Genomic DNA, 14,474 nt, shown 5'->3' with positions numbered 1-14,474 from the left:
ATGTAGGACATGCTAATCTTATCTCTTCCTTGCGGATATCTCATCGGTATCTTCCACTTACCTACTGTCATCAATTAACGCAATCGAAGATTAATTATGTTATTTCCATAAATTTAATATGGGTACCCATCTCTTCATTTATAGCTTAGATATAGTTTATTCACAAATGTCTCTGTTATGAAGCAAACTTGATATTTGCACTTTCCAATTTTAATGTATCTACTTCATTCATTGTCAATGTTTCTCTAACTAATGCAATTACGAATCCACAGCGGCCCTTATTTTATGAACTCTTGGTGGAGAAGACATTTTACAGATAACTTTAACCATCCAAATGACATATAAGATGAAAAATTTAGGAATCATGAGCCAACTTCGCCTTATATGTTTCACTAGCAACAAATGCAAAGATTTTATCATTTTGTACTATAGGCATTCATTTATATATTGTAAAGGGTTATCAACTTTTTATGCAATAATGAAATGTAGACAATGAAAGTAAGCTATTTTTAAGGTATTTTCTATGAGTATTTTTATTCTCGAATACCTGAAAGAAGTCTTTTTGCTGTGTGTAAGTAGCGTTACGTCTTAAGTCACGTGAGTTGTCTAGTGAGTCATAATTATTCTCCACTATTTTTGTTTTACTCTACTTACATCTGTATTTGCATGCGTTGGTGGTCTAAGCTGTGTCGGTACGGCAAAAATAGATTTGTGGAATAAATTTACACAATGTTATAAGACAAGTTAGCAACAACCTTTACAGTTGTTGTTAAACAATAAAAGAAAGCTTTTGTCTTTATTTTGAAAATGCGATAGACTTTCAGTCTGTTGTATGACATTACTCAAAGATAACGTGTTGACATGTCAAAATGCCACTTAGCATCTGTTTTATTACCGTACAATTAAGCACGAGGGTTTCAGTCATAAAAAGATCCTGTAAAGTACTGTTGTTACGGATATTCCTAAATTTTGAGAATAATCAAAATGTTGGGACATTGGGATTAATGTCACCCAGCAGTTGAGATCTAGAGATTGAACTGGCTCATGGGCAGAGTACAGAGTACAATTAAATAGTCTGCAGCGCCAAAATATTGCCAGATATCTGGAAGAATCATTACAAGAAGCTGAAAATCACTATCGTTTTGGTGGCTGTCCAGGAGAATGTGATCCTGTACTTCAAGTAAAGAGGACCGAAAACAGTAAATGATACATTTATAAAAGCAATATGTTGAAAAGCAGTATAATACGGTTGCTCGTAATTTCACGAAATAAGTCCTATGTGTTTGCTACTCTACTAAAAATTCTAAAAGGGTCACTCTTTTCAAAGCCCGTAATTTCCCTCGTTTCAATTCAGAAGTGTGAAAGGTAAGTCAAAGACGCGTGCAGCTTTCTTCTGTACTGGTGCAAATTTGTGGCTCCTGTAACGTCATACTCCGGCTCAGCGACGCTTCAAACAGCAAGACTAAGTCTCATGTGAAAAAATGACCAGAGGTCAAAAAGTCTTATGAGGTTTAAGGTGGGCCAATGATGCCAAACTGACTCTCGACTTCGCTACAGCTGTAACCAACGACACCGTGCGGCGTGTCACACACTCTCCTACCCACATGTCGTCCCTTCTTTTGAGATTCTGGAGTAGAGGTCAGAACAGCGACGCTCGCCGTTGAAATTACGCTGTCTTCTTTTGGGTGGCAGATGATAACATTTTACACACACCTTCGCACCGAGCCGACACGAAAAAGCCTCAGGGAGTGGCATACAGTGCGTCAATGAAACCACTCCTGCCCTAGTGGTGTTGCTTCTCACACATTTCGAGGTAGAAAGCGACAGTTTGTAGTGCGACAAGCAACAGCAAAACGTTGTTAGCAGCATTTAACAGTTCTGACTCCTCCCGGACGATTCAAACTTTCTCTGAGGACATCGTTGTATTACAAACCAACTGAACGTGATCTGACCTCTTTGGAAGGCACAAAATAGTAATTTATGCTCTGGTATGTAGAGTGGAACCACAGGGGGCCGTTAAAAACCACTCGACAAAAATCGAACGTGAACGAGCAAGAGGAAATGTCTATGCTTTTCCTGCCCTCCAGTTCCGCACCGTCCTTTGCATGATCACGGCACAGATTATAGTCGCGCTACACTATAAACCAGTTAGCTAATGTTAAATAGGGTTGCAGAGTAATTATGCCATTAGTTAAGAGAAAACGTCCTGAGAGATTCAGAAATGTCAGACGTTGTCACGAACTGTGTTTTATTGCACACTGTGCTCCTAACCGTCTCTTCTGACCGCCAAATGTGCGTCAATTTACGCCCCTAGGGAAGGGGTGGCTTCACCGATGCCATATATGCCCCCTCCTGTGACCCTCTCGCGTCGTTTGGTAGTGTTGGTCTGTCTGAAATGTTTATGTAGGGCACCCATAACAGAACCACGCGATCTCATTACTGAGCGTAGGTGTTCTGACTTTCACAGCAGACTCATTAAGCGAAGGGGCGAGATGTGGGTAAGGGAGGAGGGTTGTCATTATCTTCCCATCGTGGTGTGACACATTTATTGTGGCGTTAGGCCTGACGGAGGTGAAATTTGGTGCCAATGCGAGGTCATTAACCCACTTTAAACTTCAAATGAACCTCTTATCACAGGAGTTTTTTCCTCGTGTATCGTCACCTTGCTGTGTGAAGTGTCGTTACAGACGAATGTTTTAGGAACCTTTGAGGCAGTGTGCACACGTTTGATTCGCAAAGTAGGAAAATTACGGGCTTTCCAGGAAGTGACCCATTAATAAGAGGGTCATTCAATAATTAAAGAGACAAATTGGTTTGGGGAAAAAACTGTTTGTAGGGCAAGTTTGGTACTTCCATGGCTTTAAGTTGGCATCACTGGTAAGAGCCCTGATCAGCAGAAGTATCAAAATTGTTTTGTTTATAAGCTCAAAAATACATTTCAAGATGGTGAGTCCGCTTGAAACGTCCCCATTAGTTGAATAACGTTCTGTTAATCGTTTTTTACTTGCTGAATGTATAACGTCTAAAGTTTATGCTAAAGGTTGTATGAATCTTCCAAATTTTTCCAAGTGGGTAGAGCAGTTCAAAAACGGTCCCGACTCATTGACGGACGAACACCGTTCTGGTGGACCAGTTGCTGTTTCAACTCCCTCACTTGAAAGTCGAACTGATGACATTATTCGTGCCGACAGCCATGAGCCTTTGGAAATGATACTTGATAAGGTTCAAGTTAGAACTGGTACAGTACATAACACTAAGAAATTGCAGTACCGCAAAACATGTGCAAGATGGGTCCGAAAGGAGTTGACGTGGCTACACAAGGGAATAAGGTTGAGAGTGTGCACAGAGCTATAGAAACGTTATGAAAGAGAAAGCGAGCACTTCCTCAACAAAGTTTTAACTTGTGGTGAAACTTGGGTTCACTATTATGAACCTGAATCAGAGAGACAAAACATGGAGTGGAAGCACAACAACTCACCTGTGGAGAAAAATTTCAAAACACAAGCATCAGTAAGATAAGTCGTGTTGACGGTGTTTTGGGATGTTGAAGGTCCAGTTTTATGTTATTATCTCGAAGAGCAGCGCGCAATAAACAGCCAATACTACTCGGATTTGAACAGGGTGAAGCCAGCCATGAGAGAGAGACGTAGTGGATCTTAGAGGAGAGGAGTAATTCTTCAGCAAGACAACGCACATCCTCATATTGCTCAACTAACCCGTGAAATCATCGACAAAATGGGCTGCAAAGTACTGCCTCATAAACCTTACAGTCCTGATTTAGCACCTAGTGATTTCCCTTTCTTTGGTGCACTGAACGAGGCATTACGTGGGAAGAGGTTCAGGACAACAAGGATGTGAAAAAGTTTGTGGGAAATTGATTCAAATATCAAGATAGAGTCCTCTGAATCCGGAATAAGAAAGCTTGTAGCCCGTTAGAACAACTGCATAAATGTTCAAGAGGATTATGTTGAAAAGTAGAAAAAATATAGTTTAGTAAAAATAAACAGTTTTTTTCCAGACCAATTTGTCTCTTTAATTATTGAATGACCCTCATACTTTTGTCACGCGTGTTAGTCTTATGGTTAAAAATTTAATTTTGGTTCTCTCCCAGATAGTTTCCCCTGATTATTTTAATGACGTCAGTGACCTACAAAGACGATTATTAAAACAATAAATATTAGCTTAACTGTAAAATCTCAGTTCTAAGTCTGATAATTGCCAATTCAGTGGGATCTTCTGGATTCTAAGTCATACGTATACACGTTTTCATTTAACTGCAATTCACAACACTGCTGTTACAAGGGAGAAGATACTTACAACGTGTACACATCCAAGTTCGGCGGGATGTGCGGCGCAGTATGTTCTTCAGCAGCCCTTCTTAAGTTTCATTCTATCTGCAGCCATGCATTTCTACTCAGTTTCCGTAAAAGTAAAGAAAGAAAAGTACAGGAAAACAGTTTGTACTTCACTGTCGTAAAATTTGTAGTTGCTTTCAGTGGCTTAAAGGATTCTGTAGAAAATATAAGTCGGCAACCTCCCGTGCCCATCGTCACTGATGATGAAACCTTCTAAGGAGTCGGGGGAAGCCAACCTCTTGTCTGTGAAAGATATCAACGAACTCGGTGTGATTGAAATTACGTCAGATCTAATTCAGTTTCACTTTTCACTGACCTCTTGACTGGGAAAAAGTGGGCAGGATAATGTTTAATCATGGTACGATGGCATAAGTTATCAACATAATAAAGCATGTAGCAGGCTGCTGCAGTAACATCTGTGCGATGACTTGTCCTCTGAACGGAATTTTATCGTCGTTATGAAGAAAATGTCAGTAAATGACAGGTTCATTTTACATGAATATAACTTTTTGCTTATCAGATTGTCTTGGTGTTTCTTCCGTTTTTTCTCACTATACGATTATGCCCACAGGTCTTGACTGTGTGAAGAAAGTATACTAATTAATGGTTTGAATGACTCACTATCTATGAATTAAAATATAATGTTCCCAACGTCATCCTTTTGTAATTCCGATTCCTCGGATATCAAACTGTTTACATTTAACACCCAATCAGTATCTCTAGCCGTTAATTTCAAACAAACATGTATCTGTTCTGCAACATAACAAAACGTGAGCTGACTCCTTTAGACGTAAATTCCAGCAAAGTCCCAACAAGAAGAATAAAATTACATTTGGGCGAAAGGTGTTTAGAAGATTTATATCGTCGTCAAAGATATTATTTTCGAAGTGACTGACACATAATATAGCAAAACTTAATAAAATTAGTAAATCTACAGATCATCAAGTAAAATTTAAAAATTATTATAATCATATAAAATATAATTTGTTGTGCATGTAAAATAAATTTTACTAGATATGGTGTTGTATGAAATTATCGATACCCATTGGTATCTAAAGCTGCTCAATGTATATCAGACGTGGGTACATCACAAGAAATAGGTAACTAAGGTTTTCGGGAACGACACCATTTTCAACCCAATATTAGTGTTATTAAACCTCTCGTCTAAGGAACTCGATGAAAAAAATTAACTCATAGCTGAGCTAAGGACTTATTTTCGCAACTACACAGAAATGAATAGCCACAGAAGATTAGTGCCCCTGGGGCATCTGTATTTCCTCTTTTGGAGGTTAAGGCGGAAGATGTAAGAAAGGATAGATCAAGAATTCTACCTAAAGCAAAACCACACAAGGACAACATATTATCGGAGGAAAGAATAGCTCTCAGTTAACTCGAGAGAAATGAATCGCATAGTTTTCACCAGAATGGATAAAGAAAATGCTAGTGTTATTTTGGATACAGTTGAATATCAGGATGAGATGGAACTACCATTTCCAGAGCCAGTTTACTGCAAGCACAAATATGATCTGACAGACAAGACCATAAAGAAACTTAATGAACCTGTTAACAGACTGCAGAATGGGATGCTCAATTACCGAGAATACGACGCAACCTTCACCTGCTTTTCCCAGAATATGCAATGCACCCAACGCTCATATAGAAGGAAGTCCACTGACACTCTTAGTGAATGGTATTAATTCTCCAGTGCACTTTTCCACAAAATATTTATCAAGGAAATAGAAGCGTTTTGGCATACAAAGTATTGCGAACGATGGAAAACATTTTTCTGGAAGTATTATGCATAAAGAAGTGTCTGCAACTAACATGCTAGTGAATCTCGAGGTCAAATCTTCATTTAGTGGCTTCCCAGTAACACATACCGTGCAGATCGTGGGAAAAAATTGATCCAGTTTTTTTTGAACTGTTCGATTTATGCTTGTAGCCTAGTGTATTAAACATAAGGATGAATTTCACTAGACAATGAGAGAGGATTCCCGCGGGCATAGCAGTGTCACTTGAAGTAGCTATCATTTTTGTAGTGCAATTCGAACAGAAAGCATTAAATAATATGGAACTGAAAGCATTTTATTGACTCCGCTCAAAGGACGGCCCATTTGTTCTATTGCCTCGACACATGCAGAGCTGTCTAGGAATTCTGAAGAAAATTCATTCGAAAATCACCTTCACCATGGAGATACGAAAGGAAATCGATCACCTATCTTTAGATGGGTTGGTCAATACGAGGTGGTCTGACAATACTCTGGAGCACTTAGGCTCTAGGAAGCCTACTGACATAAACAGGTATCTAAATGCCGCTTTGTTCTATCACTCATCCCAAAAGCAAGCTTGCGTAGCACTCAGTCATAATGTTTATTCTGAATCATCAACAGTGAGAACTTGCGATGTAAGTCAGATATTTTCGTGGATCCTTGATGACCGTACGGTACATTGACCTTCCATTAAAGTACCTTCAGACAAAGCAATAACAATAATAAAATTATGTGCGGCCACCGTTTGTTACAAGAACAACAGACTTCATAAGCTGAATGCTTTGGAGGGATAGTATAGGGATATAGAACGGACATACCTGATTAGCTCCACACTGTGGGAGTATAATTATGATATGACAGGTGATCGTGACAAAGTATATAGATACATCCCTCACTGGCGAAACTGCATGCATAATATAGGATAACGTTAAAGAGCGGGAATGCTACACACGTTTCAGACAAAAGGAAACATCAACGATGGTGGACAATCAAGAAGTACCTTCTCGCACTGCCGATGTGGATGCTCAAACCCCAGAGCCCACACCCCTCTGATCAATGGACGGCAGAGTTTAGTGTCTATGATGGCCATAATTTCTTCCCACAATAGTTAATTACCAAATATCTTGTTTTGCCAGCCATTTTATTGTTTCGAGAAATATTCAGTTTTAATAATCACACACTTCCACTTGCTTTCAAACTCTTCTATAATCTTTTTTATCCCTGTGACATTGTTACCTAAAATTGGTTTTAGAAGGACTAAAAAACTTCTTGAAGTGGTAAAAATAGTTGTGTGTACATTGCGTGTTTAACTTAAAGAAACACTACAAATTATTTGAATATGGTCAATAAGACATTAACTGCAACAACGCTTCTCGGGTTTGCCGCCGGATCGTATTGTGTAAATCGTACAATATTTCTTCGATACAACTGCTCGACATCATCAGGTGGTGGTAGCTGCTGCTGTCACTGCTGCAAGGCGCGACTGATGATAATCGCGCGACGGCGTCGGAATTTATCAAGACGGGAGCAGGCAATACGCGTGCGCGAGAAGACGCTCATAGTTGGAGAAAGCGGCGCTCCTGGTGCCCCCTACTGGGAGCTGCAGAAAGGCCATCCACGCGTGCGGTTTGGGCAATAACTGTGCTGCCGGACGCTCCTGCGGATAAAGTCTGAACTAAATCTCAGCTACGCGTTGCGTCACTTGAGGAAACGGAAGTTCTTATTTTTCCTGTTTTTGATTTAATGGCAGCCAGTGCTGGATTCCAGGCGGCGCTTAGTTGAAAACCTGCATCCCTGTTGATTAGATTGTCCGCCGTGCGAATATATATAGCCTCCTTAATAACACAGTCCCAGAAAGATAACGCTGGGGATAAAATTTCCGTCTGTTCGTAAAGCATACGATGTCCTGTGTCCAGGCAATGTTCCGCTACCGCTGATTTATCAGGTTGCCCCAGGCGTGTATGACGATGATGTTCGACGCAGCGTTCTTGCACGGTTCGGCATGTCTGTCCAATATAAGATTTTCCACATTGGCATTTCAAATTTCTTATCACCAACTCGAACTGCATTATAAGTTAAACGTATTGAATTTTTAACTAACGAACATGGATTCATCCTACTGATCCTTTACGTTCTGTCAACTTCAGCATAATCGCAATGATTGATGCAGTCAGTAATAGCACATACTCCTTCATCTTCTCCTCTTTATTCTTTTTTTCTGCCTCCATTCATAGTGTGTGACAGTCTCTTCAGACTCTCGGTACTAGTTCAGAAGTTTCCGAGAGAGACTGACCCCACTGCAAATGTCATAACTTTAACAATCGTAACTTCCATCGAATAGCCTTCTGCACCCCAGTAACTTCATGCTGTGTTGATGATATGCTGCTTTAAGATAGAATACAGTGTAGAAACAAACTGAGACTACTGGTGATGATGCAAGTCTAGAGCGTTCCTTGTTGCCTTGATATATCCCCGAGTATATGTTTGTTTTGTGCTCACTTCTTCACTTTTATCATTGATTTATAGTTCATACTGCTCTATTCTAACAGCCTACACCTCATCATTTATAGACCACGCATTGATTACCTCGATTTTTCTGTCAACATATGTATAGACACATATGTTTCACATGCCCGCATCTCGTGGTCGTGCGGTAGCGTTCTCGCTTCCCACGCCCGGGTTCCCGGGTTCGATTCCCGGCGGGGTCAGGGATTTTCTCTGCCTCGTGATGGCTGGGTGTTGTGTGCTGTCCTTAGGTTAGTTAGGTTTAAGTAGTTCTAAGTTCTAGGGGACTTATGACCACAGCAGTTGAGTCCCATAGTGCTCAGAGCCATTTGAACCATTTGAACCATATGTTTCACACCCTCCGAAAGAATGTGAAACACAAATGGAAATTTTTCCATAGCTTACAGTGTACAGTTTGATAAACTCCGTTTTATGCAGAATCTCATGGAAGTTTCGTATACATCGGCCCTAATTCAATATCCCAATTTTATTTGTAACCAGAAAACCAGAGAACGAATTATTTCATCAGTTCTCTGCTTATGGTATGGAGTTCATTGAATGGCATTTCGGATCCTACACATGCTGAACAAACATCCTTCTAATTGAGTTTTTCATGTTTGACAGCGGTAATAGTGTTCACATCATCCAAGAGCAAGTGCTTCGTACCTTGAGTTTGTCAGTCTCAGACACAATATTATAAGACGGTCAAAGCACAAATATCTCTGGATCTCATTCTGATTTTCCACTGCTACATTGTTAGTTATGGAAACTCAGTTTTGCTTTACTTTTTCAGGCGGTGGAATATCGTTTTTTTTTTTCGTTGAACATCTAGTATGTTACTTCCTAATGTCGTGCAAAATCTCCTGCATTAGCTGATACTATAGCCGAAACAGTGTAGATATATACCTGCTTGAAGTGGAGTCCCTCAAAATGTGTTAAAGCAGTTAGAACAAGGTTTGTCTTCTCGTAATCTAAATGCCTCATAATCAAAGCACATATGCCATTTAGAAGTAATGATACATTCCCCGTTTTCTTGTGGTTTCGAGCATCACCACCAAGGACCTCTCACTTACTACTTGACACTTGTGGTGAGATTATTTCGTCCACTCAGTCATGGTGGCAACTAGTCATTGGGATGCAGGGGCCTTACAGGGAAATAAAATAGCTCATTATGGCTTTTAAACTTTATGAACTCTTTAATATTGCTGACTATACAAACAATGTTAAATAAGGTCGTAGTTCTATCCCCACATCTGATGAAGGTGAATCATGGATTCCCATCTCCATCTCCATCACCAGACAGCATGTACGATAGAGGTTGGCGAGCTAACTCCGGCATATGAATTCACAATATCTGATAGAATCGATAGGCATATGACTGCCTTCTTTGTCGACACTGGTTCATACCGTACTCCATAGCTGGCTTTCATTACACCCTTAAATGTTTGCTCCTATAGTTGTATATCGCCTCTGTTGTTAAATAATTTAACTGTTCTCATTAAATATCCTACAGAGATTGTATGATCGTCCAGTACCACCGAAAGATGTCGACATTTCTGTGGAAGAGGGCAGAAATCTGTATTGACCTTTCACATAGTTGGCGCCATTCGTTCACGGTTAATATTACTTTGATGTCGTTAGCTGGAAGTTTATCAAATACTACCATTGGGTAGAACCACCAGTTCGACATGATACCGACACTGACACACTTACATCCACTGGTGTTCCGACAGTACTTTTGATTGATCAGCAGTATTTCCGCAACAGGTGTTTGGCGCTGGAAAGACTTGCCATCACCTACAGGGAAACACATATTGTTAATTACAGGATGTCAAATTAAACATCTTTCAGCCATCTAGGTTCCAAGCGTATTTTATCTGGCTACCAGTTTCGGCGATTTACGACGCCATCTTCAGGCATCTGACCGACGTGCAGGAAGCTTCCACCTCGGTTCTGATCAAAACAGGGGCCAGCAATACTCGTATTAGTAGATTTCAGGTTGCTCTAGCGATCACTTCAACCAGCAACGTGGTGATGATTGAAGTGATCGCTAGACCAAGTAGAAATCTACTAATACCAGTATTGCTGGTCCCTGTTTTGATCAGAACCGAGGTGGAATATTTCTAAACGTCGGTCAGGGGCCTAAAGATGGCATACTAAACCGCCAAACTAGTACCCAAATATAATAAGTTTGCAAACTAGACGTTGAAAGTTGTTTACTTTGACATCCTGTATCGAACAGCCGAATCCCGCAACCTCTCTGAAAAGATGGACATACCGGGTATTGTCTGCGAAGTATATTTACTTTTTTCCCTATCCGCACCATCAGCGGTAACACTTACTCTGCCTCGCAGTGGGGATTGTTCATACAAGTCTTTATATCGTTATCTTTTGAACGTCTGTCTCACAAATAAGTGATCTGTTTATCGATCACTGTGTATTTTACGTGACCTCTATTTATTAATCTTTGATTTTAATTTACAGCTTTAGGTTAGACAGCCTTGGGAAAGATCAAGAAGGGCTCCAGTCTCAAAAGGTAGAGGGCAAACAAACGACGAGAATCGACCAAGCAACAGCCGGTATTTTAGTAGTAAATTGTCGTAGCTGTATTGGAAAATTATCGAGCTTCAAGCGCTGATAGAAAGCACTGAAGCTGAAATTGTTATAGGAACAGAAAGCTGGCTAATGCCGGAGATGAATTCTGGCGACATTTTTACAGAGGTGCAAACCGTGTTCAGATAGGATTGATTAAATAAAGTCGGTGGTGGTGTGTTTGTGTCTGTTGGTAGTAGTTTATCTTATAGTGAAGTTGAAATAGATAGTTCCTGCGAATTACTATGGACAGAGGTTATACTCAACTGCCGCACCAAAATAATAATTGGCTCCTTCTCCCGACCTCCTGACACACATGACATAATATCTGAACGCTTCCAAGAAAACTTGGACCTCATTATAAATAAATACCCCACTCTTACAGTTATAATTGGCGGAGACTTCAATTTACCCTCAAGTTGTTGGCGAAAGTACATGTTCAAAGCCGGTGGTGGACAGAGAACATCTTCCGAATTTGTACAAACCCTTTCTCTGAGAATTTCTTTGAACAATTCGTTCATGAGCCCACACGAATTGTGAATGGTGGCGAAAACACACTTGACCTCTTAGCCACAAATAATCGTGATCTAATACAGAGCGTCATGACGGATACAGAGATTAATGAACACAAGGTCATTGTAGCGAGGCTCAAAACCATATCAACCAAAACCACTAAAAATAAACGCTAAATATATCTACTTCAAACAGCAGATAAAAATTCGCTAGTTGCTTTCCTAAGAGAGAGTCTCCATTCCTTCCAAGCTGATTATGTAAGTGTAGACCAGATATGGCTCAAATTCAAAGATACAGTATCGACAGTAATAGATAGAGTCATACCGTATAAGTTAATAAGAGACGGGACTGATCTACCAAGATACACAAAACACGTCAGTTTGTTTCAGAAGCAACGAAAAAGGCGTACCAAATTTAGAAGAACGCAAAATTCACAAGACTGGCTAAGTTTCACGAAATCTCGAAATTTAGTGCGGACGTCAATGCGAGATGCTTTTAATAGTGTCCTCAATGAAATACTGTCTCGAAATATGGTAGAAAACCCAAAGAGATTCTGGTCGTATGTAAAGTACACCAGTGGCAAAAAACGGTCAGTACCGTCGCTGCGCGATTGCAATGTAAGTGTTACCGGCGATGGTGCCGCTAAAGCGGAGTTACTAAATACAGTTTTCCGTAAGTCCTTCACGAAAGAAGACGAAGTAAATATTCCAGAACTCGAAACCAGAAAAGCTGTTAGCATGATTGACATAAAATTAGATATCTTAGGTGTTGCGAGAAATCACTTCAGAAAGACAAGCCTTCCGGTTGTAACACGTCCGGTTGTAAGACGTCCTGACCTTCATTGCTTACATATTCCGCAATCACATTCATATTCCGCACATCAAGACGCTTCATTCGAACCAAAACCATTCTAACCAAAACTCGACAAGATAAAGTCAATGTTGTATGATTCATGTAAACGATACGCAAATAACAAGTGCGCATCGGGTTTGAGATACTCGAGGCAGGCGTACACACACACATTCAAGACACGACGGTCACAAGAGCTTTTAGTTCGGGAGAAGCGGAAAGGGCAGAGGAGTTTCAGGTGATAGGCACGGACGCAGACTGACGCAGAGACGCAGAGTGACGCAGCATCATATAAGTTAGAATGAAGAAATAACATATTTCTCCCTTTGCAAGCGCACAGGTGGAGATTGGAGACTGTAGCAGAGCAGACAGAACATTAGCCGAGAAGTCACGACGTTGTTGTTGTTGTTGGTTCAACCAACTGGTATGTGGTCGTACAAAAAAAAAAAAAAATGGCTCTGAGCACTATGGGACTCAACTTCTGTGGTCATATGTCCCCTGGAACTTAGAACTATTTAAACCTAACTAACCTAAGGACAGCACACAACACCCCGCCATCACGAGGCAGAGAAAATCCCTGACCCCACCGGGAATCGAACCCGGGAACCCGGGCGCGGGAAGCGAGAACGCTACCGCATGACCACGAGATGCGGGATGTGGTCGTACAGTTTTGTAGATAGGTTTGAAGTGTGTTGAAATAATTTCCATGTTAACGAGAGCACAAGCCAAAAGATTAAGTGAGAGACAGCAAGTAGACAAGATGGGGGAGAATCAACCACATAGACAGCAAGTAAACGAGCTTATTGAGAATAGGACAGACTGTGAATCAGAGAATAGGACAGTCGGGGAGCTGCAGAATCAGCAGGCTCAGTTAGACTAGGATGAAATTGAGAGAGATCGGACATATTGGCATCGAAGGGACGAGAACATCGAATTTCCAGAATATGAAATTCTAGGTAGGGCACATTCTGAGCCAGAAAGAGACAGCTCACGTAGGAAATGGCAAAGATTAGAAGCGAAACTAGTACAGGAAACGCGTGTGTTTGCCGCATGTTCAGGTACAGAATACATCTACATCTACATGATTACTCTGCAATTCACATTTAAGTGCTAGGCAGAGGGTTCATCGAACCACAATCATACTATCTCTCTACCATTCCACCCCCGAACAGCGCGCGGGAAAAAACGAACACCTAAACCTTTCTGTTCGAGCTCTGATTTCTCTTATTTTATTTTGATGATCATTCCTACCTATGTGGGTTGGGCTCAACAAAATATTTTCGCATTCTGAAGAGAAAGTTGGTGACTGAAATTTCGTAAATAGATCTCGCAGCGACGAGAAACGTATTTGCTTTAATGACTTCCATCCCAACTCGCTTATCATATCTGCCACACTCTCTCCCCTATTACGTGGTAATACAAAACGAGCTCCCCTTTTTGCACCCTTTCGATGACTTCCGTCAATCCCATCTGGTAAGGATCCCACACCGCGCAGCAATATTCCAACAGAGGACGAACGAATGTAGTGTAAGCTGTCTCTTTAGTGGACTTGTTGCATCTTCTAAGTGTCCTGCCAATGAAACGCAACCTTTGGCTCGCCTTCCCCACAATATTATCTATGTGGTCTTTCCAACTGAAGTTGTTCGTAATTTTGAGACCCAGGTACTTAGCTGAATTGACACCCTCGAGAATTGTACTATTTATCGAGTAATCGAAGACCTACGGATTTCTTTTGGAACTCATGTGGATCACCTCACACTTTTCGTTATTTAGCGTCAACAGCCACCTGCCACACCATACAGCAATCTTTTCTAAATCGCGTCAATACAGTCAATGAACCAGCAGTTAGCTAACGTTCAAAGAGAAGTAGACAGTGAGGAAGAGGGGGAAC

The sequence above is a fragment of the Schistocerca cancellata genome, chromosome 8 (assembly GCF_023864275.1).
Source record: "Schistocerca cancellata isolate TAMUIC-IGC-003103 chromosome 8, iqSchCanc2.1, whole genome shotgun sequence".
Taxonomy (NCBI): Eukaryota; Metazoa; Arthropoda; class Insecta; order Orthoptera; family Acrididae; genus Schistocerca; species Schistocerca cancellata.
This window is presented reverse-complemented; position numbering follows the sequence as displayed.